This window comes from Populus alba, chromosome 8, assembly GCF_005239225.2.
Source record: "Populus alba chromosome 8, ASM523922v2, whole genome shotgun sequence".
In the NCBI taxonomy this organism is placed as follows: Eukaryota; Viridiplantae; Streptophyta; class Magnoliopsida; order Malpighiales; family Salicaceae; genus Populus; species Populus alba.
The window spans coordinates 8,895,311-8,910,423 of NC_133291.1; the positions used below are offsets into that span (position 1 = coordinate 8,895,311).

At 31.9% G+C, this 15,113-nt stretch overlaps 1 pseudogene; it reads right to left on the bottom strand.

The window, feature by feature from the left end:
- Positions 1-7,602: 7,602 nt before the first annotated feature.
- LOC118061186 (MLP-like protein 328) lies at positions 7,603-8,648 on the bottom strand (annotated as a pseudogene).
- Positions 8,649-15,113: the final 6,465 nt, after the last annotated feature.

Consider the following 15,113-nt stretch of genomic DNA (forward strand, 5'->3'; position numbering starts at 1 on the left):
TCTTTTTCTACTTCTGACTCCTTTTCCAACTCTAGCATCCTCCATTTCAAACCGGTGCCATTCTTTTCCAGAAACTTTTCCAAGTTGGAGATTCTGAGCAGTTTTGACAGCTCAGGGATGATCTTGTCGGATCTCAAAGGAGAATAAATCCGATACAGGTCATTCGGAAACTCGGTCAACAATCCATATTCCTCAATCGTGGGGCACAAGTCCACGCTTCCAAAGGAGAAACATCGGTATTCTGGATCCCAAAAATGAACTAAGGCTCGCACAGCTGGGCTTAAAACTTCTACCTTTGCGATTTCCATCAAACGTCCGTATTTCCTAAAAAATGCATCTTTATCCACATTCTGAAAATGAGTCGTTAACTTGTTCACCTCATTCAATATGCAATTCAGGTTCTTGATTGGCGACATCTTCTTAGCATCGCTTCTAAGGCAGTCTCCTTCAATCAATTGTGACAGTTCAGAATTCTTTCCATACTCTATGGAAGGTTTGGTGATGGTCATTTCGTTCACAAATCCTGCAATTCAAAATGCATGGGGGGGGTTAGTCTTGTTTCGATGCAAAAGATTTATATCGGAACATACACCCTAAGGATAGGTTCTAGTTCTTTTACGTGAGACATAGGGTAGGTTTATTACTAGGTCTCTAAAAGAGGGTCTCTTGCTGTTCCAGTGATCACCCTCGTAAAGGCGATATGGAGGTCCAGCAGATAGTGGGATGGCACGTGTACCAATCACTATCAGTCTAAACACTCAGCAAAGAGTTGGGGTTTACACAAACTTAAGCCTTGACTCAAGTCATAAGGCAAGCTGCTAGTCCCCCACTTAAACTTAGAGTTACATGTGTGTGCCCTCCAAAACATAATAATAATAATAAAGTGATGCATGACTATGGCATGTATTATAGAATGTAAAGATATATGCTAAAGCTTTTAAACAAAACATCATAAGAAAACAAAAACCAATAACATATAACATAAACAAACAAACAAAAACAAACAAATCAAGCTTAGTCCTAACATCCCCAGTGGAGTCGCCATTCTGTCACACCCCCCACAAAAAATTTGTAAAGGCACGACATCGGCTGGCGATTTTCGTTGTGTTCTAAGGATTTGGTTCTTTGGAGTCGCCACCTAGTATTTGATCACTAGGAACCCTAACTGGTCTTTCAGAGATTCTAAGGCAAGGGACTGGTTGCGTAAAGGGAAGGTACTAGCACCCCTAATACGCCCTACCTAAGGTAAGCTGCTTGGTGCTTGGTTTGCTCTATAGTCTATGGTGTTGGTGTTTTCTAATCCCGTCAACTCGTAAATCGCAAGGAAAAGAGAATAAAAAGAACGAAGAAAATTTCATAATTTCTAAAAAAAAAATTACTTTTCACGGCTCGTAAACCGTGGAAAAAAAAATTTAAATTTGAAATATTCTCGATCGCAGCCAAAGCTTCTTTCAAACCGGTGCGTTGATTTATTACTCCCGATAATATTTTGGATGTTCGTCCTTTTAAGGATTTCTTCATCCAAACATTAGCGGTGAACAATAATCACAACTTCTCCTCCCAAAATAAGATTTTTATAGTTTTTGGAATATTGGCCAATACCCTTTGGAGTTTTACAAACGGGTTGTAAAATCCACAAATGCAAGAAAATGATTTTGTGTTTAAGAAATCTATGCGAAAACACATTTTCAAAACTTCCAATATTTTTTATATAAGAACATTCAAAACATGCTAGTGTATTGGCCGTATGCATGAAAACAAAACATTTTTTTTTTCTTTTTTTACGAAAACAGGTGTTTTTTAAATACTGAAATTATATCCCCATAGTATAAAAAAACAAATCAATATATACCAAGAACAACAATATATTTTTTTTACTTTTCAAAATTTTTATTATTTTTTTTTATATTTTTTTTTATTTTTTTTTAGAAAAAAAAAAATATATACACACACATGCATAATATAATAATATAATAATATAATATAATATATTTATAAAATATATATTTATAAATTAAAATGGGCTGGGCCGGCCCAACTAACTGGGCCGGACTCCAGCCCCAGAAATTGTTGGGCCGGACTCGGCCCAACAGTAACTTGCTTTGGTCTGGGCCGGGCCGGCCCAGACCCATATCATTGGGCCAGACACTGTCTGGCCCAATAAAAAGGAGATGAACGGGGGGGAATTATTTTCCCCCCCATGCCTCCTGCATGCAGAAACGATTCTGCATGCAGGAGGCCAAACTACACCGGCCTAAGAAAAAAAAAATGCAAGGGGTCAGAATGGCGTACCTGGCGCAGCGGAGATGGCGACTTGCTGGCGGAGGCCGCGGTGGCGGCGATGGCAGCGGCTTAGCTCACGGTGGTTTCCAAGTGGACCGAGACCACACCTTCGGTTCGCTCGCTTCTGCTTCAACTTCTGGATGTCCCCTCTCGGTTTCAACTATCCCAAGCTTTTCAAACCATGGGTTTTCAGTCACGGTTTCGTAAGTTTTGTGGTTTCTCTCTCTTTCGGTCTCTCTCTCTCTCTAACTGTCTCGGGTTCTTTCTTTCGGGTCCCCTCCTCCTTTTTTTTTTTTTCCATTCTGCTTCTTCTCTATTTATAGGCAATATCGGGGCATGCATGGGGGAACAAGGCGTGCTGGTCGGTCGGTCGGCAGGCGCCGCTGCCAAGGTGCTTCTCTCGGGTTCGGTGGCGCGGCGGGTGGTCGGCCATCGGCTTCGGCTTCGGGGGTCCCAAAGTGTGGGGCGTCGGGCCATGGCACGTGAGGAGAGAGGCGGGGACAAAAACCCCGGTTTTCCTCTCCTCTGCTACGCCTGCGGGGGGGAAGAAGAAGAGAAACAGTGCCGTTCAAAACGGCACCGTTTGGTCTTTTTTTTTTTTTTTTTTTTTTTTTAAACGCATGAAACGGCGTCGTTTTGGAGAAAACGCGCCGTTTCAATTAAATTTGGCGCCAGAAATGCGCCAACGTTCACATCAGTCCCCCAATTATTTTTGTTCCTTTCAATTGCGTCCCTGACAATTTCGGTCTTGTCCGCCAAGTTGGCCGCCTTTTCCACTTTGGTCCTTGGCCTCTAAATTATGCAATTTAGCCCTCAATTGATCAATAAACTTCCAATTTCTTCAATTAGGCCCCTCAATCAACTCCAAACAGCCCCCCTATCTTGGCGCCTTTTCCAAATTGGTCCCTGGTTTCGGATTTTCACAATTAAACCCCTAATTGGCCATTAAACTTCAATATTTATGCAATTAAGCCCCTGATTTGACTTAATAAATTCCTAAAAATCATAATTTGGCCCCAGAACTTTAATTTTCTTCAATTTTAAAAAGCCCAAATTGACTTAAAAAATCAATTTTCTTGCAATCAAATCCCCTATAAATCCAATAAAAAATCAAATTAAACCCATAAACATCCAAATTTGGGTTTCTCTCCTCAAAAATTCAAAATTTTCTTCTCAATAGGGTTCTCATCCTTCAAGAATAATTTTGTCAAAAATCCAATCTTTTGTATCTTTATATCTCCTTGACCAATTTTCTGACCATTTTCCGAGCGCTTCTGCCTCTTGTCATTTTTCTAACCTTCTTTGGCTATTTATTATTTTTTTTTTTTTTTTTTTTTGCGGGGACCCAAAAAATGGGTTACAACAGTAATAAACCAACAAAATGCTGCATGGTCTTGATAAAAATAAAATAAAAATAAGGGAGAAACAAGGTCACGGCCTCACGGGTATTATTGACTATGCGTCGATTACTTTTACAATTAAATATATTATCTATTCAAATTATTAATTTATAATCCTATTCAAATCTTGTATATGAAAGCTGACTGGAGGATATGATTATCATAAAGAAAACAAGTAAATCTGATTAAAGAAAAACATTAACAGCTCCTAGACATATCTTCATGGTGTTTGGTGAGAACTTTTTTGACAAACCAACATATATAGTGCTAACGAAATTATGAAAGAAGAAGAAGAAGAAGAAGAAGAATGAGGTCACGATTATTGTTTACGAATCGTTTGCTTTAGCAGTTTAAATATGTTGTCTATTCAAACTCTGTATAAGATTTGGCAAATCTCAATATTATAGTGTAATTACTTCATATCTTTTTCATACATCACATAATTGCCTGATCATTCTTTGGATCATCATATCATTTTAATTACAAATAATATATCTTTTTTTATGTATGTTTTTAGAATCTATCTCTAAAAAATATTATTACACTTTATTTTTCTATAAAATTATTGATTTTATCATTAGAAAGCCTCCATGTCCATCAAAAAGTCATTTTCGACTTATCAAATATCAAATGGATATTTTAAATATCCGGACAACGCTTCAACTTCGTGCCCAAAACAAAATTAAAAAAGATACCATTTTCAACTTCCATTCTTCACACTTTTAGTCCTTAATTTTTGCTTTTCGTTTTGATCACAAACTCTTTTAGTATTGCAATCTAACTCTTGAATTTAATTTATCTTATACGTTGGATTCAACGGTGCCAAATGCTTAGCTATTTTCATAAACTAAAAACAATAAAGATCAAATTAAAAATTTTGAAACTTCAGGACCGCGATGGGGGCCATACTCCCTGCGGCGGTATCCAAAGCAGTGATTAGTTCCCCTCCTGGTTTTACAGCTACGCTCCTTTCTATATAAAAACAAGCCAACCAAGTGTTTCACTCATCATTTTACGTGTTATAGATTGCCCACTCGAATACCATATATTATCATTGCAAACTTTAGAAACTAAAAAAATGTCTCTAAAGGGGTGAGCTGGAGACTGTCATAGAACTCAAATCATCTCCTGAGAAGTTCTTCAGTGTCTGGAAGACCCAAGCCCTATGATATCCCAACCACACTCCTGACAATATCCATGCAGTTGATATGCATGAAGGTGAATGGGAGACTGAGGGCTCTATCAAGATCTGGAGGTACAGTTTAGGTAAGTGTCGACAACAATCACATGTTTCCATGTGTGTAGTGTCTATGTTTCAACAACCCAGAAGAAAACACTAAGGTGTTGTAAGGAAAACACAAAGGTGTTGTGTGTGTGTTGTGTGTGTGTGTGCTGTGTGTGTGATTGGGCTGATATGTACGCTCAATCTCCTAAAATGATTTTATCTGCTAAACTTTTGCCATAAAAATTGATTCCAACTTGGCATCATATATAATCGGCCAGTAAATATTTGACCAGAATGATCCCTAACAAGTTTATTTTCTAGCAATATCGATACCTTTGTTGCTCGTTGAATGTTTTCCAATGGCTGATGAATTTGTATATTTGATTACTTTATAATTACTACATCCATCATACATTTATTTTTTTATGGAACCGATGATTTCATTCTCTTTTCTTGACTTTGGCTCTTGAGCTTCAAACTCTTGCTGGTTGTTTTTTTCCTTATTAGGAGTATCCACTCTCTTTCCTTATTTTTTTTCTAGGTAATTGTTGGGTCGGTGTGAATGATTAACCACGTTCTTTGAAAATCTAAATGATTCATGTATAATAAAAAGGTAAATTTCTTTTAGACTAGTACTTGTAAAATAGAAGATTTTATTGATTAAAAATTATAAAACAATCAATACTAGCTACTTGTCTCACAAATTCAAAACTAAATAGACAAAGTCTTATGGCTTTGCCATGCTTTGTCAGTCGCTACTACAACCTTCATGTGCATGATTTCCTGCACACCAAGTGGTCCTGTCATAGTCATCCGTAGGAGTAGAATTTTTCTTGTTTTTTACTTACTTAATACCTATTTTTCTGTGAGATTTAATATCCTATATATGTTTGAACATATTTGTATTTAATTATATATATAGTTGCCATTAGAACTGGGTCTAATTCACTCATGTCAAATGTAAATATGTACGCAGACGGAAAACAGGAGGTCTTTAAAGAGAAGGTGGTAGTGGATGAAGAGAAGAACACGCTAGCTCTCACTGGCCTGGAAGGAGATGTCATGACTCGATACAAACTATTGCAAATCCCACCTATCATCTTACACCAAAAGGTGATGGAAGCTTGGCCAGGCTGATCGTTGAATATGAGAAACTGAACGAGAATATCCCAGTGCCAGACAAGTACATGGATTTCATGATAACTGTTACCAAAGATATCGAATGCAAGCCTTACGAAGCATGATTATGGGAAGAAGAGACGATCTTTCCGGTTGCCGGAAGCCCTCCTTGAAAGACTTATCTCCTGTTTTATAAATTCGTGTAACCCAAAAAAAAAAGGTGTGATCAATAATGTGCGCTAGCTGAGAGAGCTACAAGCCCAGTGTGCTGGTTTAATTTGTAATACTGCTGTGAGATCGACAAAACTATTAAGTATGATCTGTAGAATATTATTGGAGTGTCTAATAAAGAAAATGTATTGTAAAAAATTATCCTCCTTTTCAGCAAATCTTTATGCCAACCAAACTACATTAATTCCTTGTCTCCCCTATAGTGTTCTATGCTATTTCTTTATGATTGTTGAATGCGATTCAACTCATGCCCGATTTGATTTGGTTCTTGAAAATTTGATTTCAAATAATAGAACGCCAGGCATGGGCCGGCCCTCATGCCAGATTCCGTGTAATATCACTCACATAATTTATATTTTAACTCAAATAAATACAAAAATATATTAAAGAATACTGGACGAGGGTCCGTGAATTTTTCTTTATTATTGTTTTTAATATACTTTTTTTAAATAAAAGTATTTTAAGATTAAAACTTGCCATTATTTTTATATTTAATTAGTTTTAAAAATAAAAGAGGTGATGGAGATTTAAAATCCTAAATACTTGTTAATTAAGTCTTAATCAATATATCAAAGAATTATCTTAATTTAAAATGTTAAAATGCTGAGTGAAATATCTATAAATGATACACCCAAAAAAAACCAGTTTCTTGTGGAAAAACTTGACGCAAGGTCCAGAAGAAGGAGATGACTTGTATAATATAGCAAGTTAACAACACATCGTTCCTGGTATGTCATCTTCACAAACAAAGACAGTTTTTCCCTCAAACTTGCAATCAACAAATCTTCAAACATGGCTAAGAAATGAAAATTAATTTTTTTAAAAAAAATCTATAATTTTTGCAGCTAGTGGAGAAGTATGTACGCTTTATAATTTCAATTTCTTATAACATAAATATCTAGTTAATGATCCAGAAAGTAAAATTTATAACCCAAAAATGACAAATTTTAGCTACTTAAAAAAAAAAAATTAAACAAACTAAAACTCTAAATGAAAAAAAATGTTTTATAATTATCAAGCTCTTAAATAAATATATTTTTTTATTCGCAATAAATTTTTTATCTAGAAACTTAAATAAATGTTTTATTTAATATATAATTTTAATTGTTAAGATATGAATGGTAAATTTAGTTCTTAATAATTTTACCGATATATTATACACTGTAATGGCATTATTTATCGATTTTTTCTTCTTTGGAAAAAACAAGATAAGAAAACAGGAAATAAAAGCAGGCCGCGAGTCAGGTCTCCGGCGTAGCAGGCCAGGGCCCAGGAACTGTTCTTGGTTGAATATATATGGTGACCATACACGAAACTATTTGAGCGAGACAAAAAGAGAGATGAAAATAACATTACAAACGAAGAAGCAGCCGCAGCTTTAGCTTCTACTTTTATTTAATAGTTTTGATAGATTACAGAAAGGAAATACAACACAAGATCTCCCCACAAATCACACACATTGATGCACTGAAACTGGTTGCCCGAAAGCTTAGAAATATATTAAACAGGTACTGGCATGATCACAGACATGTGATGCTTATTGTCCGAGATCGATGACCCTTCTATTCCTCCGTGCTAAGGGCTTCGTCGATGTCTTTGGTCATATGAACCATAAAATCAACATAAATCTCTGGAACCGGGACTTCAGGATGGAGTTTCTCGTATTCAATGGTCAGTTTTGCCAAGCAGCCCGAGCCTTTTGGTGTAAGCTGCCAGATGGGCCTGTAGACCTTGTAAAATTTTCATGACATCTCCTTCCAAGCCATTAAAGAGTTATGATCTTGTTTCTCATCATCGAAGGAAACCTCCTCTTTAAAGACCCCGGCTTTTCCTCCTATGGTTGCATCACGGCATGGCGAGTATTAATCAATAACATCGCTTGTTAAAACTGTACTGTTTATATATATATATATATTGACATGGGCGTGCATTCGAAGAAGCACCAGCACCAATAATAGTAATTGACTTTCCTTATCGCATGCAATGGTGTTAAGAATGCTAAGAATTTCTGTCCAATGAACAGTCAAATTTTATAACCTTAGAGAAAAATTATATATATATAATTGCATATGCATATTGTTTTTCATCGAAGAAACAGAATTAAAAGAAAGCGTGCACGTTTTAGCATTGCCTTACCGATAGTGTACTGCCAAATCCTGATAGAGCCCACAGTCTCCCAGTCACCTGCATGTATCTCAACTCCTTGGATATGCTTGGAAGCATGTTTGGGAACATGGAAGGACTGGCTCCTCCACACTTTGTAGAACTTCTCTGCGGAGGACTTGAGCTCTAATGTTGTCTCAATCTTTCCATGTAGTGCCATTGTTTTCTATATCAACACAAATCTATGCACCCTCAAAGAAAATAATGACTGGGTAGAAGAGCTAGGATGGACAGGCTTTATATAGAAGGTGCAGAGAGTAAGCCCTAGTTTCTGAGAGAAAAGTTGACGTGACGTGCCTTCTGTGTCATTGTTTTGCCTTTTGTATTATAATCGTGCCGCGTGATTCTCGTTTGGATTAATGATCAACATATTGGTTATCTGTGTGCGTACCATCGTGAGCCTCATTAAACAGTAACTTAGGCAAATCTGATCATTTATGATACCGCCATACTTATGGGATGGAGCTTGATGTGCCTAGCCAAAAAACCAAAAAAAAAAATGAGAAAAAACCATAGGACATGAACCAGGCCAACTGGATTGTTCCAATGGTGTAACCCAGTGTTAAAAAATCATCTTAATATAATAATTTAAGTTGTTAGGTGAGATTCCAGTATATAATTTATATTATTTTCTAACACACTCCTTTAAGTAAAAGCTCTTTAGGCTTGAAACTTGCATAGACTATTTGGTCACCAAGGCTCTGATATCATGTCAAAGAATTATCTCAATCCAATAGCTTAAGCTATTAGATGAGATCCCAAGATATGATTTATATTATTCTCTAACACTCAAGCAGGTGGGCACACCATCATGCGCAGCTTGATTACAGGAAAAAAATATGTGTTTTTTTATTTTATTTTGTATATTTTGTATGCATATCTTTATGATTATTTTTATATTTGTTTTTTTAATGTACAAATATTTTTTATATATTTTTCTATACACAATCTCATAAATTTTTTTTTTTTTTTTTTCACACAATCCCATAAAACTTACATGTCATTGAACCAATAATTTTATTGAAAAAAAATGTGGTGAATTAAGAAGCATTTTTTAAACCAACCAAAGCTCGTCACGAAAATTTTTTTCAATATAAAGGCATGTCTTACCACCTCTAATCTTATTCTTGAAAAGGCACAATTACTTTTCATGCCGTGATTTAAAAAAAATATGAGCAGTAATTTTTTTTTGTAAAATTCAATCATCAAATATTGAGATAGGTGAGGCAGTTCAGAGGATGTTAAAAACCTGTCTAAAAGAGGAAGAAAACTTTTTTTCATAATTTTTTATTTATTTATCATTAAAGTATCTATCTCGTATTCTACTACAGACTTATTTTTTCATAATAAAAAAAGGCACTGAGCTTGTCAGTTAGAAAATTCAATTTTTATTTGAAGCTATCAGTAGAGCATGTGATGCTTTTAATGCTATGTAGATTCTGGTTACTTAGCAGTGGATTTTTTTTTTTTTTTTTTTTTTTTTAACTCATCAACGAACTCCACCCAATTTATATTGAAATTTAGATTGTATCTAAATGAGCTGTGAGTTTTGTGGTGGATTACCCTCATTCTCTTATATTGCTAGGCGTTATTGTATTTATTTTTCCATCTGTGATTACTTTTCAACATTTCTCCTCACTTACATCCAATATTCTGGGATTCTCAAATGGCTTGAAATTTAAATATAGAATTCATTGAGTCTTCTAAAGTCTTCTCAACCATATCAAATTTAATACTTAATTTTAGTTCTATTTTAAAGATTTAAGTTTTATAATGGAAATTTCATTCTCAACTTTTTACATTATATTATATTTTATATTATATTCATGTATTTATTTATTAAGTATACATGTTCTTAGATGAAGCATCTTTAATTCTGTAAGAGTTGTGAGCCATTAATGACATTGTAATACTCATGGGACGAATGTCGTACTTTGAATGTTGAGAATGCTTTTTTTGAAGGAGTGTTTACAGTGTTGAAGTGTTCAATGTGGATGAAAGTCACATGTGAAAGACAAATTTGTTGAATGCATATGTAAATAGTGAATATCTTATATTAAAAATTACGGTGCTCATTAATAAGATAAACCTATAACTTATTATTCCAAACTTTTTGTTTAAAGACTGATCATTCATGTATATAAACTAGTTGATTATCCAGTGCAAATCTTTCCAGCATCATCATATATTCTGATCGAATTAATTTTCCAGCATTAATTAATTGTTATTATTATAACTAATTCCGTAAACTTATTTAGGTAAAATTAAAATAGCATGTCTCTTTTCTTGTACCAGAGGTGATGTTAGGTAGCTGTTCCCTTCAATTTCAAGTGGAAATATTTTTTTTTTTTAAAGCTCGATCTTTAATTTATTTATTGTTAGTTTTTTTATTAAGTCTATAAGTTGTCAGCATCCATTAGTCAAGTTTTCCTTGTAGATTCTTACAATATATATATATATATATATATATATATATATATATATATATATATATATATATATATATATATATAAAATGATTACAAATTGTTTGTAAGCAAAGATTCTTAAGATCATCATAAATAATAAATAATTTAAGTGTGTCGTTCCTTGTACATAAAATATTTAGTCAATAAAACTGCTCCTGTACAAGGAGCCTGTACTAATTTATTCATGTATTTAACCTCTACTCGGAATTATGATTCTTTTACTTACAGTTCCCCGTACTCCCAATTGAATTCATAAAGTATAGTACTTCTCTTTATATTCTGGTATGAAATATACTTTACCCACTATAATTTATAAGATATCCCATAGGGATCCTCAACTTAAATTAAATTCCAATTGTAAATATCAAATTAATTATATAACTTGTAGCAATATTAATCTCCCATCTAAACAATCAAACAAAAAGTATATATATATATATAAAAAAAAAGTTCCCTTTTTTTCTTTCCAAGTTTTTCTTACGTGATCACACAGACTCACTTCATCATCCGTTATCTTCAAAATAAATTATATATGTGAGTTACATATAATTCAATGCAGTGTATAAGTTTAGTTGATTTTGATAAATACATGGTTTCCTGATTTATTTAGCGAAAAGAAGAAAAGAGAAAAACGAAAACGAATGTGCATGGGAATATTAGAAGAAAAATAATAAATGTCTTAATTTTTCATGTCCTGCACAAAATTGGATGCGTATTGTATAGGAAAACATACATTGGTCGTATAATACCTATGTGATTGAACGATTATTCAGAGAAAATAAAATTTTAAGTTTAAAATACAAATATTAAGAGAAGAAGAAAACGCGTAGAGGCTTGAAATAACAAACACCACGTGACATTATAACAAAATTAGCTTTTAATTGCATTTGTCTAAGATATTTATTGAAATAAATGTTATGATGATAGATATATATTAATTATAATGATATTTTATAATTGAAATTACTATATATCTTTAACAGTATTTTCTTAATTTTAGTGATAATTGCAGTGTATTTATACCAACATTGGATATAAAGTCATTTGATTTTAATTTAATTTTAGTAGCACTTAAAACAAATACCTTTAAATTCAAATATCCCCAACGAGAATAAAGAAAGGACTTGGTAACTAATCGAAGGCTAATATTTGTAAGCAAGCCACGATTATCGCCTTATCTAGTTCAAGCAGTGAGAGATACGCAGCGGCGTCTGAGTAGAAGTTTGAGCCAGGGCACTGCATTGGACATTAAAAAAAAACAAAAAATGCAAGAAAGAAGCAAATATAACCTTAGCCAAATTAACTAAGGTAAAAGGGGTGTAGTTTTAACCAAGAGCGGAGCCAGGAATTTTTTTTTTATCCTAGGCTATTAAATAAGTATATAAATATTTTTTAAGATCGATTATTAACTTATATATATGAATTTTTTAAAATTAATAATAAAGTTTTAATTTAAACACACTATCCAAGATATTAAAAAATAAATTTAAAAGTACATAAAATTAAAACGAAAATAAAAATAAACTTACTATTACAGTTATATCCTTCGATGTTTGGTGGAATATAATTCATATATAATCAAATCTGAATCGATATTGTAACAACCCCTCAACCGGGATAAAATAACAATCTCATGTCAATTGAAAAATAAAGTAATTAAATTTTTTTTCCTATTTTAATTTCTTCTTTCTTCACTTGATTCTTCCCTAGATTAGTGTTTTATAAGTTGGACTTTGTAAGTTTACAAGGTTATTCTCTCACTTCTTATTTTTTTTCTTGGAATTTTTTTATGTTTTTCCCTTATTTTTTTCTATTTCTCTCTTGCCTTTTCCTTTCTTTTTTTCTTCTATTCTGCTTCTGCTCAGTCGGCAACATATAAAAGGAAGGAAGAACTGATTTGTTTTATTTTTTTAATGGTAAATAATCATTTTACTCTTAATGAGTTATTTTGCTTTTATTTGACGGTCCTTTTTTTGGTTAGCACTACCAAGCTCCGTTCATTCTAAACTCTTAACTAGATTTTATTCAATATATTTTAAGATCCCTCGTAAAATTTCAACTCGATCTGATGGTCAGATTGAAAATTACGTCCAATAACATAAAACTGATCAAATTGTGATTTTTCATCAAATTTCTAAATTTCTTCAAAAATTCTGAAATTTTAACCCAAGATAAAGCATCATATTAGAAGGCTTCACACAAATTTTCAGAATTTTTTGATAATTTAATTAAAAATTAAAATTTTATTTTACATAAAACTAGTTAAAAATATTGATAAAATCTTGACTTAAACTAAAGCTCACCCCAGCCTTTGCCATGCCTCCGCCTGTGGTTTTAACTAATTTTGGAACCTTGATTATATTTTGTGATTCAATTCAGCTAACTTTCTTTTAGCAACATATATATGTGCTCCTAATTAATAGTGCTTTAAAAGTTAATTAAAATTGCCAAAAAAAATTACAATTTATAGTATATATATGGTCATAAATAAATATTATTATTATTATTCAGTACTAAATGAATGCTCGTAAGTTGCTTAATATTATTATTTTTGTTTTTTGGTTGTATGGTACTGAAAAACTAGATACAGTAAAAGAAACCGAAAAGGGAAAACTTATGAAATTTGCCTATCGCGCTGAAAATCAAGGCCCCAGCTAAAAAACAAAGAAATTAAATGAGATCAGAATGATATTCCAAATCTAGCGGTCTATTCGGGTTAGTTTTGAATTGGGTTGTCTTGGGTTTCTATTGCATCATGTTTAGGTTATAATTGAGTTTGTGTTATCCTGACTTCAATCTTAACCCATCAAATTAATTAGATGGGTTTGGGTCAACCAAATATATACTTGAGAGTTTTGTTTTTTAAAATAGAATAAAACAAAGAATTCAACTATTTTAATAAGATATTATTTATATACGTGCCTAAATTATAAACAGTGGCAAAGCCAGAAAATTATAAATAAAAAGGCAAATTACTAATAAATACTTGATATTATATACTATATAAACATATGTTATATATAAAGAAATCAATTTGAAATGCATGTCCTAACTCATGTTAAGCAAAATTAATTTAAGAATATTTTTAAAATAAAAAAACTTACATTATAATTATTCTTTTCAAGTTTTCATATTTTAAAACTATTTCATAATAACTTCATTTTTAATTTCATTAAAGATATTATTTCTCAATATATACAATTAAGTTTTTATTTTTCTATTTCTAAATCTTCTAGGGACTAGTGAAATTATTGACAACGATTATTTGTTAACTTGTTGTTTTTATACAAATAGGTTAAATATAAATATTAATATATTTTTTATTGTGTCTTTAATTTTTTTGAGTTGTTCAGTACTTCATTTTTAATCACTAATAAGTTGATCACCATCATTTTTCATATGAAATTTATAACAAAATACATATTAATTCATTAAAACTCATTTCAATTTATATTCATAAGCATAGAATAGTGTGTATATATATATATATATATATATATTAATTTAACAAATCCATAAATTATCATAAAATTCTAACATTTTTAATAACTAATTATTAAGGAATAAAAATAAAATTAAAAAATGAAATAAATAGAAAAAATGAAGGAAACTCACCTAAAACATATAGCATAAAAGATTACTTACTTAACTAATTAATAATTTAGAACTTGAAGAAAAATTTTATAGAAAGAAAAGAGGCAGGAACAATAATTAAAAAAAAAGCTTGAATTAATTAGTAATTAATAAAAAAAATTAAACTTGTTATATTATTATATTAAAATCCTAATATAAAAAATATTTTGAAATAAAAAGATTAAGGGGGCAATTGCCCCTTTAATAACCATTGTGGCTCCGCCACTTATTATAAACACCTTATAAATTTATATATCATAGATAACTAAATCTAATAAAATAAAAACACATTAGTTATAAGATATTCAAATAATTGAAGGAAATATCCAAGTTTTAACATCATAAAATAATTATAAATTATTTTATTACACGGGGGAAAGAAAATTGTGTTAATGAAAACTTAAATGAAAACAATTCACTTGAAAGAGAAAAGGAAACAATAAGTGAAGCCTAACTCTTTGGATCTTCCAGCGATAATCTTTATCAATATTTTTATTGAAAAAGTGGACCTCCAGTCATCTTGTAGCTTTTTAAGTCTAGTTATCTTCATTCGTGTATTCTATCATTGTATATATAAGTTAGTAAATCTAA